Below are 12,908 nucleotides of genomic sequence, written 5' to 3' on the forward strand. Positions count from 1 at the left end.
CGCACTCACCCTTATATTGCTGCATTACTTAATACTAAACCCATGCAGAATATCTAATTAATCTGTGAATGACCAGAATAGCTTGTTCCTGTACAACGCTGGTATTGGCTAAGTAGGTCTTTATTACTTATTCTTTAATAGTGTGGGCCAAAAGGTGTGGTAAAATGGTTATTTGTATCCACCTGGTGTAGGACTCTCATAATGTTTTGTTTAAATGAGCTATATTAGGCGATATACAAGAAACTTGTTTCTTTTCACCTTTGCATCTTAATAAGAGGGAAGTGGGAGAGAAGGAAAGTAGATTTGGGTCCCCGGCATGGTGTCTATGGGGTGCTATGGCACCCGCCAATACCTGTCTTTGTGCTTGCCAAGTGAATTTAGAAAGTGGGGGGGGGCTTTTGCCCAGCAGGGCCTCTGATTGGCCATTGGAGATTTGACTGGCTGTGCAGATATTTGAAAATGTTACTTTTGGCAGCATCTCCCAACACTGCACCAGGATCTTCACCATGCGTCTCAAGGTAAGCTACAGCAGCCATTTTGTAGCTGGCTGTGCTTCCTGCAGCAGCCATTTTGTGGCTGCGCCCACCATCTTGTGTCAGAATTGCTGAAATGCAATTGTGCTCACGGGCTCAAAAAGGTCGGGGACTCCTGCAGTAGTCTCACACTGTGACACAGGTATCTGATGCCACTTTCAAAAGAGCTTTGCTGGTTGTGTCCTGGTAGATTTGGGGGCATGCCATTGTAGGTTCGCTGGAAAGGCAGGCAGCTGCTTATGAAAGAGTTGCATTATGAAATATATTTTTTTAAATGAAAGAGTTGTGTCCAGCATTGGAGCCTGGCAGGTATAGCTGTCTGTTGGTTTTTGGAGGAGATGCTAGATGTACAGCAATTATCTATTGAGAGGGGAGGCCGAAATCTTGGAGCTTAGAACAGTGTGATTTTTGAAAGCAGCATCAAAGGCATTGTAACAAAAATGCAAAAATAAACTAGAGAAAATAAGAGGCTTGGGTTTAAGCTGGCCTTTTAAAAAGATGGAGGTGACACCATTGTTACATTGTTATTACAACTGATCCAATGTTTGTTTAATATTAAAGTACTGACAAGTACTCTTGGACCCAAGCTTATTTTGTTTTCTCAGAAGCAGCTTTGGAAATCTACCATGCCAAACAATAATTGCACCAGTGGTATCTTTCCGCAGGGCCTATTTTAGCTGTTATTTTACTTCTACATACAAATTAACCAGCAGCGTGGAACTATCCTGATGGGGTGGGGATATGGATTGCGGCTTAAAAAGCAATAAAAGCACGGCAGGAGCTTCCCCTTGTTTTATTGTGTGCTTACAAGCTAGTTTCACAAAGTCAATGAGTTTAAGGTTCTGCAGTCCATAGTTCAGTTGTCAATAACAAAGAGTTAAAAAATGGTAATTGGTAATAAGGGACGTGTGTGACATAACTAATTGGGAGCAGTCTGTTGTGCACTATTACTACTGTGTAATAACCATTCATTTCAGTGGGATCTTCCCTGGAGCTCTGCACCAGGTATACTGAATGAATGGCAGCACTGAGCAGAAAAACTGGATGGGTCACTCTGTCATTCCAAAGTGAATTTGCTTTTTCTTCTATCCTCTACAACTGGACCTTGATGGAATTAATACTGCAAATGTCATCATTTGGATTAAAGTACTCATGCCATGTCATCGTCAGATATTTATATTAGGGGCTAAAAGGATCTGTTAGCAGTATACTGAAAGAATAAAGGAGTTAAAGTTAACAATGTTGCTGCATACTTTATACAAACACAGGAAACCCGCAAGGACTCGCAGAGGTTACTTCATTTTCCTCTTCTCTTTCCCCGTGCTGTTTTCTCTTTCTGTCCTCCTGGTAGCACCCATATCCTCTCCCCTTTACCTGCTTTTTTCTCTCCTTCCCGTACACCAAGCCACCTTTCTTTTATCTGCTGCACCCTCAGCTTTATTTGATATTTCTTTTTTTCCTGTGTCACATCTCTTTGCCCAAAGTGGAACCAAACAGCTTACATCATTCTCCATTTTATCCTAACAACCTTGTGAGGTAGGTTAGGCATGGAGAAAGCGACTGTCCCAAGGTCATCCAACAAGCTTCCAGGGCAGTTTGAACCTCAATCTCCCAGATCCTTGTCTGATACTATAACCCTAACACCACACTGGCTTCCCAGCTTCTCCTTGTTTCCCCTCCCTGGCAGCTTCTCCTTAGGAAAAGTCTGGCCCAGTTGCAAAAGTCATGTGGTAGCAAGTCACTCAGCTGAGTTGTGTGGTAGAACTTGCTGGGCCTGGCAAAGTCACAGAAATTGTGTGGAGGCTTCCGCTGGGCCCCGGTGATTTGCCCAGTAACCACTGCCACATCAGGATGAATTACATCAGGGGTGTCAAACATACGGCCCATTCAGGGCTCTTATCTGGCCCGGAAGCAACTGGTCATTGCCTTTATTTCCAGATGACAGAGGCTGTGCATTATGTCCCTGTATACTGTCCCAGTGTGAATGCATAATGGGCAGTGAAAGTGGGAGGGTGGGCATCGGGGAGATTCTGTAAGGAAATACTGTAAGAATGTTTTAAGCATGTTTGTATTTTGAGTAAAAAATAATATTGTTGATTGGTTTTGCCTGTGTCCTTTATAAAGTTTGTATCTCCGGTACCTGGCATTACATTTTATGGCACAGATGGCTCAGAGTCGGACTCGACTGTGCGGCTGAACAACAAACATGGCTCAGCCCAACAAAGTGACATTTTTGTCAGATCTGGCCCTCATAACAAATGAGTTTGGCACCTCTGAATTACATGATAGCAAGTTGCCCAGTGGTTGCTGCAGGCCCTGACCCAATGGGACCTTCCAGGGTTGAAGGGTGAGGAGCAGGGTTGGACTGGGAGGCCAAATAGTCCTGGAAAGGGCCCTCCCACTGGCTTTTACTGATAGAAACCAAGCTTTGAAGACTGGCAATATTATTGTGGCCTAGCAACCCCCACAATGGCCACTGAGATCTCAGAGAGCATCCATTTCTGAAAGGTGCAGGTGCTGCTTCTGTTATTACGGAAGGGCTTAACCTCCAATTATTTTTTTAAGATTTCAGATTTTTATGCAAACCAGCAGCCCTTTTCAAGTTTATAGAAAGAGCTGTCTTGTCTGTAGCATGGCTCCAGTCTCTGGATTTAAGTATCCACAGAAGAGCTGTTTTGAGAATCATTTGTACTTGACATAAATGAAAGTGTTCTTTTTAAAGCTATTATGTAACACGCCAATCTTTTTCTTCCCTTTAACTGTTTTGTCTCTCTGTTGTGGAAGTAATTGCACTGAGACAGACCTCTGCTTGATACTACTACAGCTCTACCCAAAGCACTAACAGTACTGTTCTGAAAAGTAAATGCTTATCTGCATAATAAATACAGTATTACACCCCAGGCTTTGCACAGGTGCTCCTCAACAATTCTAGTTTGCTGTTAGATATTAATTCTCCTGTGACCTGTTGTCTTTATCCTTGTTTTTTCCCCATCTAGCTATGAAACACAAGTGATGGTAGAGACAATTTGTATGACATTGACATCCTTGGTTGCACTGAAACTATTTGCTCTGCAAGTGTCTGGAGAGAGTGGCTGCTCTCCCCTTGTGCTCTCTGAGGCACAAGAGTCTTGATGATCAGTCAGTTGGGGGGGGCTACTTCATAGGGAATCTTGCTTTGAGGCAAAGGCCAGATTTTGACGACTTTAGACTTTCTTTAGCTTTGGGTTATAATGTTAACATAAAGGCACAATCGCTAATAATATTTACCTCCAGATAGTGATTAACCTCAATGGATTTATTTATTTTTAAGCCCCTTTTAAAAACAGGCACTCCTTTTTCAGTTTGTATGTGTTGTCCTTTTTGTATTGTTGACTAAATCATTACTCTGGCTAGAGCTGTTTTCCCTTGTGGAAGTCACGTATACGAAATAATCCAAAGACATCCATTGATGGGGTTGGTCCCTGCTAGCTTTTTGGCTGGTGCAAGGAGAAGGAGGAGCCCCTTTCTGATCCCTGAAAAGGCTAAGCAAGGGATTGTGGGACCCCAGTGGGCAAAGAGCCATGGAGAATAGGGCTGCAATGAGGAGGGAAATCACAGAAGGTCACGCCTCTTTGCACTAGCAGAAAAAAGCTGGTGGGATCCAACCAAATGAAATGTTCCACGAAGGACAAGATCAAATGTGATTCAAAATTTGTCAAGACCATTTTCAGGTTTAAACAGAATTCCCCAGCAAATACTAAATCCATCTGTACTCATTCACCTTAATTAAGGCACGGCATCTGGAACCACTAGCCAGAATTCTTTGGAGGTACAAAGGCTTTGGCACTGTTTCTGGAAGAAATACTAATGTACTTGCTGCGTACAAACAAGCATCTTGGCAACAAATGTTTTACTTGGATCATTTCAGACTTCCAGCAGGTCCAGTTTCTTCACCTTTTTTTTTTTACAATAAGATTAACAAGGAATTGTAAATTTCAGTTGATTCATTCTGTGTGTTTCTATTTTATACTTTTGTTACGTGTACCAATGCTAAAAGAATTAACATTTCAGAAGCATCTTGTATACAGTGAGACAATAAAATATATCACTTTGTACCTATTTTATGTTGTCATATTTTGCTTGCATATCCATTCCTTGAGGTGATGGTGCATAGTCCTTAATCAGTTATAGATTTAGGTCAGATTCCAGCTTTTGACTGGCTGAATAATTAGCAGTCATGTCCTGCACTGTTCAAGATTGCATTTCTTCCTGTTGCTGTTTTAAAATGTTACAGCCAGAGCCTTAACACCTCTGGCAGATGTTGTGATCTTCTGAGACTGAAACCATGTGTGTGCCTCCCCATCACCAGTTTTTTTCTTAATATCATGTGACTAAGAGAGAAGAGATAGAATGGAGGGTTTGCCTGTAACATCGTTTTGGCCTGACATGTCCCAAGTCAGCTCTTAATACAGACACATAATCCCTGTGTTCAGTTTCATTGGAATACAGCAGTGATCCCCAGTGTGGTTGCCAGAGGAACATGGTGCCCACCAATGTGTTTTCTGATGTCTGCTTGCTGCTTTCTCAAATGTAGCCTCAGCAAGGTTGAAGATCCCTGGACTACAACTTCTGTCTGAATTGCCACTTGTTATGATTCAGTGCCATCGCCTTTGGAAGGGAACATTGGGTAAGGGCTGGAGACAATGAATGCTTTCTTGTTTTGTGACAGATTCTTTTAAATCATGACATTTTTATTTTAAATGTATTTTCCCAAGCATATGTACATTGTTAATGAGTGACTCACAGTCACAGCCTGTCCACATCGTCTCCATTGTCCTTACATCACCCAGGTCTGCAATAACCTTGCTTAATAGTCACTTCTAGTTTTATTTGCACTTGGACTGTGCATGTGAGTTACCTCAAGAATCAAATCTAAACTTGCAACTGGCCTAGTTTATTCTGTAACAGTAAGTTCTTATCCATCTTATGTCTTGTTATAAGAGCAAGATGCAACAGAATTCTGATTCTCCAATACCTGTTTTCAGATTGGCCTAAGTCAATACATGTTTCCCCCTTCTACGACTTTTGTGTCAGGTTTGGATCTTTTGATTGTCTGTGACCCTTTTGGGGTTTCAGGTTAATATAAATCAAGCTCAAATCTTCCTCATAAATTGTTTATTGTCCATCATAATAACTTCAGAATCTTAATTACTCCTAGCAATTACCTAACTATTCTGATGAGGATATTTCTCTTAAGTAGAAATAGCACATCTTGACTGTATCTGCCTCTAAGGCAGCCTGTTACATTAAGTTTGTTTTTGATTAATTGATCAGACAATCACAGGAGAGCAAGTATATATCAATCTGAAATGGGATTTTTTTAAAAAAATCAGGAGATTTTGATTTTTTGTTGGGGGGACGAGTAATTTTTAAAAGACAATTATAATGTATCTTTAGTATGTCTTATGAAATGTGATGTGCTAAAGAGGATAAACCAATAGATAATGCAGGATCTGCCTATTACAATACAAGAAGAGACACATCCATAGAAAGAGAAACCATTCTGATGCGGATATTTCTCTTAAGTACCACCAGCACCCAGTGACTGTATTATAATCTAAGGCAGCCTGTTACATTAAGTTTGTTTTTGATTAATTGATCAGACAATCACAGGAGAGCAAGTATATATCAATCTGAAATGGGATTTTTTTAAAAAAATCAGGAGATTTTGATTTTTTGTTGGGGGGACGAGTAATTTTTAAAAGACAATTATAATGTATCTTTAGTATGTCTTATGAAATGTGATGTGCTAAAGAGGATAAACCAATAGATAATGCAGAATCTGCCTATTACAATACAAGAAGAGACACATCCATAGAAAGAGAAACCAATACCTAATTATTTTCATTATTGATGACCACCATTCTCCAGTGACTCGCATATAATTCATTTTAAGACACTGTATTGTATACCCAAACAATAATTTAAATCCCTTAGAAATTCTTTCTATTACTATGATGTACAGATCAGATTTAGAACAAGAACAAAATGAGAAAGAATGGGTAAAAGCATGGGAACTTATCCTTCAAACTCACTATATGCGTAAACATGAAAGCAACCAGGGAGAAAGTAACCTGAACTAGACCAAAGTGAACCAATATGGTAAAGTGATACACCCACCAGAGAGGAGAACATGAATAGCCTTGAGCACAGATCAGTTCATACATTTTGAAAAGCAGCTCTTTTCAGTATGGCTTTAAAGCTCTTATTAATGGGAATTAGTGTATGATTAAGAGAACCAAAGAGCCAACAAAGAAGTTCTGCTGACTCTGATTATGTAAAGATTTTCAAGTAAACTCTTGAATGGCCATATGTTTGGCTCTCCATTCTCTTTCATGCGAAGTATATGAAGTACAACCATGGAATATAAGCCATCTTGACTTGAAGATAAAGACTTTGTGTGCCTTCTGTTTTTATTATGCATCTCCTGTTTCTTCTTTATATGATTATAAGGTATATGATTGTATTTGAAAAGACTAGGTCGCCTTTTTTCATTTTGTCACTAATGAATGTTTCTATTTGGTGTTTTGATTCCATTGTAACATATGCAGTCTGTTACTTCGCCATATATTTTGCTAGTCTATTTGTAAGACTTCTCTTTTTATCATTTTATGTGTTCACCCTCCACTTTGATGGATGTACCTTTTCACAAAGATCAGAGAAACCCAGTTATAAAATACATAGCTGATGTTTTACAATGCTTGCTAAATTCCAAAGGAGTTATGAAATTACTGATCTACTAACCTGTATATGTAGCTGGGTCCAAACCCTTCACTTAAAAAAATTCTTGTCTCTTAGGCTGAAGCAGGGGTTCCCCATTTTGCCAACCACACCCTCCCTCTATAATTTCTGGGACTCTCCAGTGTGCATTACCTTCAGGATTATTACCTACTCTGGGATGTTTATAGTAGGTCATAATCCTGAAGGTAACGCACACTGGAGTCAGAAAAAATAACAGCACAAAATAATAAGTTTAGTTAACTGAGAACAGTGATCGGTTTTTCTCCCACCGTCTTCAGCTCTTAATGTAACCAAGTAACAGTTGAGTTTTAGGAGAGAATAATTTGCAGTTCCAGGCCTTTAAGAAGTTTAGACTTGTAAATATCAAATAGGTAGATTTTTGTCTTTTAAGTTTTTATAAGAAACGGCATCCAAACCCTGCCTATCTGTCATATACCTAAAGTCTTTACCGGCCTCCCTGCCTAACAAGGATACATCCTACCCCCTTAAATCCAATGATTACTTAAATCCTGTGACTGGAGCTGTGAATGGACAAGATGTACCTTTCTACAGACCTGAAAAATGCACTATGTTTGCAGAAAGATATGAAATCTAAAAAGAATATATTGGAAAGTTTAAAAAGCCCTAACATGATAAAAGGTGGTCCTGTAGCTTTAAGCAACAGATCCCCTCAGTGGCTGTTGCTAGACAACCACCGTATTCCAGGCTTAGTTCTGTCAGTAAAAGGGGGAAGGGGCAGGGCCCTTTCCAGCCTGTTTGCACCTTAGAGGGAGAACACATTAGGGCCAGTAGGGTTGCTAGCTCCAGGTTGGGATATTCCTGGAAACATTGAGGTGGAGTCTGAAGAAAGCAGGGCTTGGGGAAGGGCTTCAGCTGGATATAATGCCATAGAGTCCACCCTGCAAAGCAGCCATTTTCTCTAGGGGGACAGATCTATGTAGACTGGAGACCAGTTGTAATTCTGAGAGATCTCCAGGTCCCACCTGGAAGTTGGCAACCCTAGGCCTGGTAGCAGCCACAAGGTGACTTAATACCACCTCATTTGCATTACTCATCTAGAACCTATTATACATGGGTGTTTTCCCTCACTTTCACCCTGCATGTCCATTAGGTTTTCTTTGTCATTCTGCATGATTTGCTTTCTGGTCGATTTGCTTTCTGGTCACTGTTTTCCCCAGGTTTTCTGAGAGTGCTTTTCTGCTGATTTCTCCCTTGTTTTGCTTCCAAGCCGAAGGTAATTCAAAAGCGTACACATTCCCTTGGATTTCCCCCACCCACCCTTTTGCCACCCCTCGAAGGTCACTCCCCCCCACATCAAGGTCATTCCGCCCACTCTGCACCTTCTGCCATCTTCCCTCCATCAGTGTACAAGATCCATTTCCCCCTCACATACAAATTGCAGCCCTGTGCAAAGCATAGTGGGGTTGCAGCCAGCTTTGCACAGACATGCGTGCCCACACACGCGCATATTGCCAACAATCACAGCTTGCAGTGCCAGTGTCAGTCAGTTCTACTGTGCATTCTGTACACTCAACATGTTCCTCCATATTATGAGATTGCGTGATTCCCATTTTTCACAGTGGCTGATAACAGCAGAGAATCCCCTAGTGCTCAGCAATATGGAAAGCGGGGCTTCGCAGCCGCTTATCAGTTTCAAAAAAAGTCTTGTCAATTTCAACATTGGTTTTCCCCATTTCCTGAGTTCCTTTCTGTTCCCTTTCATTCAATGAACTAACGCTAAAAGGTACGCACAAAACCTGAACTGTGAGGATTTGAATGGAAGGTGCTTGCTTGATGCTACTGCACAGATGTGATAGGGCAATTGCATATTAAAAAAAAAAAACACTTTGGATGCCACACGTCACAAGTGATGTTCCACCCCAATTTAGAAAAGGGGCGGGCTTAAGACAGCGGAGCAGATAAAAGTAGGCTGGCTGTTGGATAGAAAGGAGAGAAGGAAGAAAAGGGGAAAGGCTATGGGAGCTTTCAGGAAAGGGAAATAGGAAATAGTAGGGGAGGGGGAAATGAGCTCCCCCCCCCACAAGCCGTTGCAGGTTCCCACTTGTTGGAATTGTGGCTGAGCAGTAAGTAGCCAAGTTTGCAGATGATGCCAAATTATTCAGAATGATGGAAACCAAAGTAAAGAACTATAGGAGGATTTATCTAAATTGGGTGAGTGCATGACAATGTGGCAGATGAAATTCAGTGTAAGTGATTAACTTTGGAACAAAAATTCTTAACTTTAAATATATGCTGATGGATTTTGAACTGGCTGAGACCAAGAGTGAAAGAGATTTTGGGGTTACAGTGGATAGCTAAATGAAAATGTCAACCCAGTGTGTAGCAGTAGTGAAAAAGGCAGAGTCCATGTTGGGGGGTTTAGGAAAAGGATTGAGAATAAAATGACAGATACTTCATTTTAAATGCTGTGTCCCATTCCAGTTACTACATCTCAAAAAAAAAAAAAGGATATTACAGAACTTGGAAAGAGTACAGTAGACAGCAACCAAGATGATCAAGGGGACAGCACACTTTTTTAATGAGGAAAGGGTGAAGAGTCAGGGACTTTTTATTTTAGAAAAAAGGCTGCATGGGGTGGAGAAAGTAGATGGAGTTTTTTCTTCTCCTGCAGCGCTAGAACTCAGGTGGCACCCAATGAAGTTGATGGGCAATAGGTACACAACAAACTAAAGAAAATACTTATTTACTCAATGAGCAATTAAATTGTGGGATTCATTACCAGTGGAGGTAGTGATGGTCATGGGTACAGACAGATTACTTTAAAAAGAGGTTAGACATTCATAGAAGAGAGGCCCATCAATTGCTACTAGTCATGGTTAGTAAAGGGAACCTCCATTTTCACAGGAAGTAAACCTCTGAAACCCAGTCCTAGGAGACAACATCAGGTGCAGGTCTTGGCCTCTCTGCCATGTTTGTTGGCCCTCCAGGGCAGCTAGTTAGCTGTGGAGTGAAACAAGATGTTGGACAAAATTGACCACTGGTATGATTCAGCAGGGCGCTTCTTATGTTCCTACACGGAGGAGGTAGTTGTCACTCTTCCAATGGATAAATGAGAACATAAGAGAAACCAATTTTGGATCAGGCCAATGGCCCATCCAGTCCAACACTCTGTCACACAGTGGCCAAAAATACCAGGTGCCATCAGGAGGTCCACCAGTGGGGCCAGGACACTAGAAGCCCTCCCACTGTTGCCTCCCCAAGCACCAAGAATACAGCGCATCACTTGCCCCAGACCAAGAGTTCCTATCTATACCTTGTAGCTAATAGCCACTGATGGACATCTGCTGATCTGTTATTATTCCACAATCAGGATATGCCTGATCACTTTATATCTATGCTAATAAAACTATAGTGACATCCCTGATGAAGAACCTACTCTTCCGTGAGAGCAAAACACTTTGGCTCTCATATACCTCCTTGTGCTATAACCAAATTGGAGATCACTTTACACCAACGAACTACAAAGGGTTTCCAAATTTTTGGCACCTGTTCTTCATCTCCAGGATGATATCTCCTCTTGAGCTGCACATCTGGAATCAGAACCCCAAGTAACTTAAACAGATGTGCTTTATCATAAAGTAGACCTAGAAACTGAGGAATAATGAAGTAAAGATGAACTAATGTATTTATTTATTTATTAAATTCATACCCCCGCCCTCCCCCGTAGGGCTCAGGGCGGCTTACATGGCAAGGAATCTTGCAGTAATAAAACATCCAATACATTTGATAACATTTAAAAACATTATTCTCCTGCAGCGCTAGAACTCAGGTGGCACAGAGACGCTTTTATAATGTATTGCCCAGCAAGTCAATCTGAATTTTTGTTTTTAACCAGCTATTATATGCTCAGTAATATGGAATCTGAAAAAATACTCCACCAGCTAGAGTTTATTTGCTTAGATATAAAAGTTGCCTCAATGTCACCTTCTGATTGTGGCAGTTATCCTCAGGCACCATATTGGATATATTTCCTTACCTACATTGGATGGAACAAAGAAAGATGTGATGTGTGTCTGGCTACAGTGACCTCTGTTCTTCAGAACCACATAACCCATATTTGTCTAAAATCTATTTCTTTACAGGATTCCTTTCTGTCCATTGCTGCTCTCTTAATAGTGTTTTTAAATCTTAACATCTTAAATCTTAACAATTTCATCTGTTGTTAGAGCAGCAGAAAGCACCATTACAGTCTAGTTTTCACAGCATAAACATATCCCATCTCTGTGGCACTTTTATAAACAGATCTTCACTTCATTATCTTATATTCTAATAGCGAAGTCAGGAAGTCTTTGGGTACTTAAATCCAGTGACAAGCTGTGAATGGGCAAGACGGGTCTTTCTACTACAAATCTGAAAAGGGCACCAGGTTTGCAGGACAATGTGAAATTTAAAAAATGGGGGTTTAAAAATGTGAAAATGATAAAAGGAGTGCCTGTAGCTTTAAGCAACAGATTCCCTCAGTGGCTGTTGCCAAGCAACAACAGTATTCCAGGCTGGTGGCTAGAGATCTCCTGGAATTACAAGTGCTGTCTAGATAAGAGATCAGAAACCCAGGAGAAAATGGCTGCTTTGGAGGGTGGATTTTATGGCATTATACCCTGATGAGGTTGCTTCCCTCCTCAAACCTCACCCTCCCAAGGCTCCACCCCCTAAATCTCCAGGAATTTCCCAACCTGGAGCTGGCAACCCTAATGGAAACTAATCTCTGTAGGTCTGTTGTTATTTCAAGAAATATCCAGGCCTGACCTGGAGGTAGGGTTGCCAGGCCTGACCTGGAGGTAGGGTTACCACATCCAAATTAACTTACCTCGGGGGAGTCCCATGCCGTCTCAGGAGTCCAGGCACACGCCGCTGTGATGATGCCACTCGGAAGTGACGTCATCACATCGGCATGTTGGGGGCGGGGCCACTAGGATTCGAGGGAAAGCCATAGAGTTTCCCCTCAAATCATAGAGCGTTCCACCCCCAACGTGGCCAGCATGATGATGTCACCTCTGGGTGACATCATCACGCTGGGGACGTGTGCCGGAAGGGGGGGGAGCTCCCCCTGGGGCCCGATTTGCTGGCGTCGGGTAATGGGCCTCTCGGGCGAGGGTTTACCCACCCCCCCGGAGGGACTTAGCAAGCCTACCTGGAGGCTGGCAACCCTAGGAGAGAAGGAAGCAGGAAAAGATGAGAGGCTATGGGGACTTTCAGGAAAGTGAAAGAGGAAATAGTGGCGGAGGTGCCTTCTGCAAGTCCTTGTGCCTTCTGCAAGTCCTTGTGAGTTCCCACTTGTTCCTTACTGTTTTCATCTGCCAAATTATCTATGAGATTGTTTTGGTCAGAAAATGTGAAACCATCTTTCACCATAGGCCCCACAATTTCAATTGCTCTCTTGGAGAGTGTTTTCTAGCAAACAGACCACCTTAAGGGCAGCAATACATATTAAGTTTAATTCCGTGATCATTTTAAAAAGTTTTGTTTTCCCTTGACAAAAGAAAAAAAAAGATCTGCTGCATCACATGATGATCTGAGGTCCATAAAGAATGCTGAAAATGAGAATTATATGTTTGGAAATGTCTCTAAGGCTTG

The sequence above is a fragment of the Gekko japonicus genome, unplaced genomic scaffold (genome assembly GCF_001447785.1).
Source record: "Gekko japonicus isolate JY-2015 unplaced genomic scaffold, Gekko_japonicus_V1.1 scaffold584, whole genome shotgun sequence".
In the NCBI taxonomy this organism is placed as follows: Eukaryota; Metazoa; Chordata; class Lepidosauria; order Squamata; family Gekkonidae; genus Gekko; species Gekko japonicus.